The 7900-nt window shown below is 43.0% G+C and overlaps 1 protein-coding gene across 7 annotated transcripts in view; it reads left to right on the top strand.

The window, feature by feature from the left end:
- Rbm47 (RNA binding motif protein 47) overlaps positions 1-7900 on the top strand; it is a 136935-nt gene that overhangs the window by 97596 nt on the left and 31439 nt on the right. Inside the window, exon 1 of one of the 7 annotated variants that reach the window (XM_029544985.1) lies at positions 4596-5333. The exons of the other annotated variants lie outside the window; for them this stretch is intronic. The gene's annotated coding sequence lies outside the window, so the exon portion shown is untranslated. Of the gene's footprint in view, positions 1-4595; positions 5334-7900 lie in introns of those variants that run through there. 7 annotated transcript variants of the gene reach the window in all.

The raw sequence follows: 7900 nt of genomic DNA, 5'->3' as shown, positions 1-7900 counted from the left end.
AAAGGCTGTCCGACCAGCCCCAGCTGCCACCCTGAGCTCATGGTCCTCTACCCAGAGACCACCGGGCACCTATTACAGGTGTGGTCCAGAAGGTCATTGTCCTGGCAACGCAGGTCAAGGGTCACATGGCTAGGCGGGGCTTGCAGTATCCTGGTGCTAACAAAACCACCATAGTAATGTGGAAGGCCCAGCCCATGGTGGTGTGTCACTTCTGGCCTGGTGGTCCTGAGTTGTATAAGAAAGCAGGCTAAGCAAGCCAGCCATGGAAATCATCCCTCCATGGTCTCTGCCTCAGTTTCTGCTTCCAGCTTCTACTTGAGTTCTTGCCCTGACATCCCTCCGTAATGGACTGTGATGTGGATGTGTAAACCAAAAAAGCCCTTTCCTCCCCAAGTTAATTTTGGTGTTTGTCACAGCAACACAAAACAAACTAGAAGAGCTAGTGTGCCGGGTTAGAATTTTAGTTTGGGTTTGTTTGTTTGGTTGGTTGGTTTTTCGAGACATAAATCACCCAGTGTGATATAATGGTTTAGAGGATCACCTTTGGGGTCAAAGCTCCCCCATGTTCATGTCTGTTTAGTGTGCTGAAAATCTAAACCAGTGTTTTGATCAAGGTATGCAAGTACTATGCCACTGGACTAACTCCTGGCTCCATTTTTAAATCTCAAGATGAAATATCTCAGACTTTGTTTATACTTTGCCCCTATATATACTGTATTCTATGCTATACTGGGGTATTTGACAATCTAACCTGGGGAATGGTACTATGGAGCCTTTGCTCACTCAGGTCTGTGGGAACTTCTGTACATCCGTCTCCTTTCCAGTGGGGCATAATTAGGTCCATGGCCAGCTGTTGCTAACACTATTAACCTGGCTATGTGGCTTCCAAGCCAGTGTTTGGTACAGGCTAATAATTCAATGCTGTCTGCACATACATAGCATGCATAGGAACAGTTTCTTTCTCTTATATGTTAGTCATGCACTGATGCAAACAGTAGTTTTAGCAAAGCTTTTGGAATTCGGAATAGTACCGAATGAGAAGCTGAGGTGGCTCAGAGGATAAAAGCACTTGTCACCAAGCTTGATGACATGACTCAGATCCCCGGAGACCTCGTGGTGGAAGGAGAGAAACGACTTCTGCAAGTTGTCCTCTGATCTCCACACGTTTATGCCCACCCTCCCCCCTGCAAATAATTAAATATCATCAAATGTATTTCTAGAAACAGTATATTACTATTATATATAAAAGCAAATACATACTGGCATGATCTTTACATTGTGGTTCTATTTTAATTTATAGATAAATTAAAGTTTAAAACTAATAATACCTTAGTAAGATTTGATTTGGCCTGATCTGATTTTTCCCTGTATTTAAAATAGTCTATGGGGGCTGGAGAGATGGCTCTGCGGTTAAGAGCACCAACTGCTCTTCCAGAGGTCCTGAGTTCAATTCCCAGCAACCACATGGTGGCTCACAACCAGCTGTAATGGGATCTGATACCCTCTTCTGGTGTGTCCAAAGAGAGCAATGGTGTACTCATATACATCAAATAAGTAAAATAGTCTATGAAGGGCTGGGAATCCGGCTCAGTCAGTAGAGTGCTTGTCGGGCATGGAAAAGACCCCATGATCATGACGGTTCACACTGGCAACTGGACAGTGTGGTTCGCACCCATATCCCAGAGAGAGGAGGATCAGGAGTTCAAGGTCATCCTCGGGTACAAAGCAAGCCTGAAGCCAGCTTTGACTATATTAGACCCAGTCTCAGGAAAACAGCAAAGAGTAAAATCCTTGCTGCCCAAGCCCGCTGACCCAAGTTCAACCCCCCAGGACCCACACAAATACCAACAGAGCATAGACTCAACACATATGTCCTCTGATCTCCATCCCCACATGGCTCAAACCCTCCCTCAATTATCACATACACCCCATAGTAAAATTTAAAACACCCAAGGTAAGTAAAAATAGCCGATATGATTGGCTTTATAATGTCTCTGCCTTCCTTCCCCAGACTAGTCGCGGGTTTGTTTCTTTCTTTTACACAACCACGTCTATCTTAGGCCTTCCATACTTCCCTGGTACTTTCCGACTCTCTTTAGAGCCTAGGACTCAAACAAAGGAGCTTTGTGAAGTCTTACGACCAGGGTTTAACTACTTGAGGCAAGCCTGTTGGATCTCATGGGGGGGGGGGTGTGTGGGGTGTGCTAGGAGTTGGGGGACAATGTCTATGTGAGCGAGGGAGGGAAATTCTGGGTTGTTTTTTGTTTTCTTGGTTTTTTTTTNNTTTTTGGGGTTTTTTTTTTGTTTTTTGTTTTTTTTTGTTTGGTTGGTTGGTTGGGTTTTGGGTTTTTTTCTTTGTTTTTTATTGTTTGAGTTTATTAAAGCCAACTTTGTTCAAAGCCACAGCATGAAGATTTCACTTATTTTCATGTTTAAGGCAGGCTATAATTGTCATTGTAATTACTGCTTTTAAGTCTTGTGTGAAAAGCTAGTAGCTCTTAGCTCCCAAATCTTCTGTTTTTTAAAGCCAGGGCTTTGCACATGTGGACTAAGCACTTCTACACCCCGCCCCTCGAAGGGCTCCTACACTCAGGCCCGACCCTATCCTGAAACTCACCACCCTGGAATGTTTTTCACCAAGATTTTGTGCTTTAGGACAATGTTTATTAAAGAGCATATGCATTTACTCACATATGTACACACATTCTTATGAAAAGCCCCCAGACCTAAAGTACTAATGTTCAAAACATGCTGTAAACACAGGATTTTTTTTTCTTATACTAGTTTTTTAAAGGTGTATTTTCAAAAAAAAAAAAAAAAAAAAAAACCAAAAAAAAAAAAAAAAAAAAAAACCACAAAATAAAGATGTATTTTCATTTACGTGTATGGGTGTTTTGCCTGCATGTATGTCCTTTGCACCCTGTGCTTGGCAGTGCCCACAGGAGCCAGAAAGAGGCACCAGATCTTCTGGAGCTCAGGATATGGAAGGTGAACCTCCATGTGGATGGGGAGAACTTAACCCTGGTCCCTTTCCAAAAGCAGCCTGTGCACTTACCTTCCGGGCCAGAGAAAAGCGCTCACCACACCTGCTATCCCGAGTCTGATTCCTGGGACCCACCTGGTGAAAGGAAATAAACTCTGTCCTCTGACCCCATGCTCACTGGGAGACGTGAGACACCCTAAATAAATACAGTTTTTAAAAATGTTTCTGGGTTCTGTTAAATTAAGGAATTTAAATCTGTCCTTAAAAAATTATATATAGATCAGACTGTCCTCAACCTCAGATCTGCCTGCCTCTGCCTCCCAAGTGCTGAGACTAAAGGTGTTCACTACCACACCCACCCCATCATTTTATTTAGAAGCCATAAAACTTTCTTTTATAAAATATGGATAGAAGACTGGAAACACACTTGCCCCTCTGGTCCTTTGACAGTCTAAAAATCGTATAACTCAGTGAAGTGAACCAAGGGAAAACTTGAGGTCTAAGCCTTGTCTGTTGATTTGTTGGTATTTTGGGATACGCCCTCATGTGCCTGGAGCTGTCCTTGAACTCCTGACCAGCATTGGGATTGCCGAGGGGCACCAGCAAACCTGGCTTCCCTTCTCCCATCCTGGGGTTGAACCCAGGGCCTTGACCATGCTAGGCACACACCCACCCACTGTTCCGGGCCCCAGCCTGAAGTGTCACGTTAGGACGGCTGACAGGTTTGCATTTCTTTTTAGGCTGTGAAGCTCATTTTCACACTCATTCAGAGAGTACTGGGTGTCACGTGGTGTGAAGACCCCCCCCCAACACACACACACCACCTCAGTTTCTCTTCCCCCTCCTCTGATTTCCGGACTCTTACTTGCAGAGCCATCTTGGCTGAGGGTCCACCTCAGGTGAGATGGAGCATGTTTACCCCCGAAGTGCTTTGGCTCTTCCTGATGCGTCGTCTTTAGTACCATGACGCTCATTTTACCAAACCCTCTGCCTGGGCCGCCCACTGCTTGTCTCAGGTTCTTACAGGTGAATCTATTTCAGCTTCAAATGAATAAACATGCTCATGTGGGGGCTGGTGAGATGGCTCAGTGGGTAAGAGCACCCCACTGCTCTTCTGAAGGTCCAGAGTTCAAATCCCAGCAACCACATGATGGCTCATAACCATCCATAACAAGATCTGATGCCCTCTTCTGGAGTGTTTGAAGACAGCTACAGTGTACTTATATATAATAAATAAATCTAAAAAAAAAAAAAAAAAGAAGATCAGAGAGTTAACTTAAAAAAAAAACATGCTCATGTGGGATTTTTGCCTATTTTTTTTAATCATACTTATAAATTTGTTTTTTGGGGGGTGGCTAGAGAAATGGCTCGGCAGTTAAGACCTCTTCCAGAGGTCCTGAGTTCAATTCCTAGCAACCACATAGTGACTCACAGCCAACTGTAATAGGAATCCAATGCCCTCCTCTGGTGTGTTTGAGGATAGCTACCGTGTACTCATATACATAAAAATAAATAAATCTTTAAAAAAATTTTTGGTTTTTGGTAGTGTTTGGATGAGAGAGTGCCCAGTAATTCAAGTTATCTAGCCTAGATAAGATACAGGGGGACAGTAACATTTTCTAAAACTTCAGCATTTCCAAGAAATCATGGCAATATCTTGTTTTTCTTTAAGACTTTTGAAGCAGTTTTACTAGGTAGATTAGATTGACCTTGAACTGTTGAACCTCTAAGTGCAGTCTCCCAAATTCTGGGATTAATTAGAACTGTCACCCTATCTAATACCTCACAGTGTGTAATGACATCTCACAGTGTCACTTTTTAGTATTTTCTATTTGCTAGAAAACTTTGGGCTCACTTAAATGTGTTTATTTAACCCCCACAACATCCCACATAAAGTAGGAATCACTATTTTTCTTATTTATATTAAGCGGTGGTACAAGAGCAGTGGGGACCCAAATGATTCTCTGATATGATTAGTAAGAAAATCATTCATTTCATTTTAGTCACGATTAAAATATTTCCGTCAAATGTCCTTTCTCTGTGATGCCAGCGTCTTCTTGGGGTTTCCCCAGTCATCTGTTAGAATAGGTTTTGCACTAATCTTTGTAAGGCTACTAAGCATTTCCCCAGGACAGCTGTGGCCCCTCCCTACTTTCTGAGCCACGCCTTCAAACTCATTCCAGGTGTCCTTAGCAAATGACTCCCAAGGCTCAAAGCCATTGGCCAATGCAGAGCCAGGAGCCACGTAGGGCATAGTCACGCTGTTCCTGGGGTTAGGGGCAAAGGTTGCTGAAAGCAAGCCAGGCTGTGGTCGAAATTAGCCTGTGCATCCAGATCCAAGCCTGGAAAGGTAGGGAAATCTTATTTATTTTCATTGAGGTGTGGAGAAGATGGTTGTGTTTGGTTAAGGCATTAAGCGCCGGTCCATCGAACAATCTGTTTTGGGTTTTTGTTTTAATTAAAACGGTGTATACGTCTATAAGTTCTTGAGAATTTTAAACGCTTCTCTATTTACCTTGCCGCCAGTGCTCTAGTGATGGGTGGGATTTTTTATTTTTTTTTTTTTTAAAGATGTTGCTTAGTCTTACAGCTTTCCACTGCGTTTACTTGAAAAACCCTAGGTCTTTACATTTAAGCGATACAGTATAAGCAAGGATTTGTTGATGATGTCGCAAAAGCAGTCTTTAGAGAAGAAAATGTGATAACTAAAATAAATTAGGAATTAGCAGTCTGATGGTACGTGAAACTGTAACCTTGGTATTTCTTCTTGGGTACTTTGAGACATTCTTTTTCAAACTGACAATGGTTATAAGAAATGGATTTAGCCGTAGGCACTATGCCCTTGACTTTAACTATAATACTTTGTAGGTCCACGCTCCACGCTCTGTTCTAATATTAACCACAATGACCAGAGTGCAGAATGTCTTTCACCTATCTACCTAAAAATGAAACGATTTGCATAGCGCTCGAAGCAGAAGCTGATCATCAAGTGGAGCATCATTCTGGTCTCAGGAGCCCTCCTCCATCATGGTGGGAGATGCTGCCATCAGTCAGTGTGGGAACTGAGTGTTAGACGCGTCTGTCAGTCCATGCGTCCTCAGCCTGTAGTGTCAGCTGGCTCTCACAGCTACTCACCTGGGCATTCTCTTGTCAGTATCAAAGGTAAACGTGCCTGTAATGTCTGTAGCTAGTTTTCCACCTTGATCTCTTGGCTCAGCGTGGGTTTGTATTCTATAACAGAATAGACTGGACATTTATTTAAGGACTGAGATATGGTACTGTTGGATAAAAACATTACATCAAAAAGCATTTAGTATTTGTTATTTTTGTCTAACTTGTAAAGAGAATGTTTCTGTGGTTATCACTGGATATTAAAGGTGTGTGCGAGAATATGTGGTGTGTGTGTGTGTGTGTGTGTGTGTGTGTGTGTGTGTTCATGCCACAGTGCACTGTATAGGTCAGGGGACAACTTGTGTGGAGTTGGTTCTCTCCAGCCTTTACCTGGCTGTGGGGATCCAGCAGGATTGTCAGGGTGGCCCAGTGAGCGATTTACCGACTAAGCCTTCATTCCCGCAACGTTCCCCTTTTCTTAGTTTTCATCCTGAAATATCCTGCTTTTACTAGATGTGTCCAAAATGCCTTTTTTTTTTCTTCTTGAAGTTTGCTCTCAATGGTGCCTTCAATGACTGGTCTCTCCCTCTCACTGTCACTGATGTCTGCGGCTTGTGCTTTCGGGTGGAGCAACAGCCACGGTGTTAACTATTTACCTGGCTTCGGAGAATAATTACTAACCATCATCTCGATGTTTCTCAACTCCAAGCTGAGGTTCAAAGGTTCACATGAACCTTGCGGATCAGAGGTCAGACGCAAATTGCTGCAATTTGTTGCTGAATTCTGCCGATATGACAGAAATTCACAGCTATGAGGATTGCTGGATCCACTCCTGCACACAGGCCAGGCGGGGCAGTTAATACTGTCATTTGTACAAGTCAGCCTTTAGCACCCAAGTTTAATAAGTAACCAGCTGGTGCCTTAGGTTTCACTGGTACAAAGGTGCACGTTATAAAAAGGGTCAGATGTCACTGGGCAAAGATGAAGGCAGTGAGGAGTGGCCATCTCATGGCTACTACCCATGAACTATACATAAAGAGCCAGTAGTCTGTTTAGTTCATATTTCTATGGTGTAAATTTTAACATTCATTTTCTTGGTCTAAAGAGATGTGCCCTTTTGTAAAATGTTAGTAAGAAAGAGCTGTCTGATTAGGGATCGTTAGCCAAGAAGTAGAAACCAAAGCTGTAGGCTTCACTTAATCATTTCATGGGATCTTTGATTTCTCAAAAACGTTCCAAAATTGATGGCTTTTTAAGAATTTAGGGACTAAAAGGCAGTGACTCAGGCCATGTGATTCCACACTCAGAAAGCTAAGGCATGAAGATTGCTGAGTTTGGGGTCAGGCTAGGCTACTGGGTGATGCCCTGCCCTTTTTTTTTTTTTTTTTTTTTTTAAAAAAAAAAGAGGAATGGGTTGTTTTGCCTTGGTCTTTTAGAGGTTACGGTGGCAACTGATTGGCTCTGTTGCTTTGGGCCTGTGGCAAGGACACATACCTTGGTGCATGATGGAGCCAAGCTGTTTCCCTCATAAATAAGACGTACAAAAATTCGGGCCCCAGGTCCCACGTCTCTGTCAAGTAACTCTTGAGCAATGACCTAAGATTTCCTGTGAGGTCCCACCTCTTACTGCCTCCCAAGCCTTTTGAAACATAGGCCTTTGGATCCTGAAACATACATCCTGAGAGTCTATAGTGGTATTTGTTTTTTCTCTCTTCTCTTCTCTTCTCTTCTCTTCTCTTCTCTTCTCTTCTCTTCTCTTCTCTTCTCTTCTCTTCTCTTCTCTTCTCTTCTCTTCCTCTCTCTCTC

This window comes from Mus pahari, chromosome 13 (assembly GCF_900095145.1).
Source record: "Mus pahari chromosome 13, PAHARI_EIJ_v1.1, whole genome shotgun sequence".
Classification (NCBI taxonomy): Eukaryota; Metazoa; Chordata; class Mammalia; order Rodentia; family Muridae; genus Mus; species Mus pahari.
Note: the sequence above shows the minus strand (reverse complement) of the source record. Positions and strands in the feature narration are given on the sequence as shown.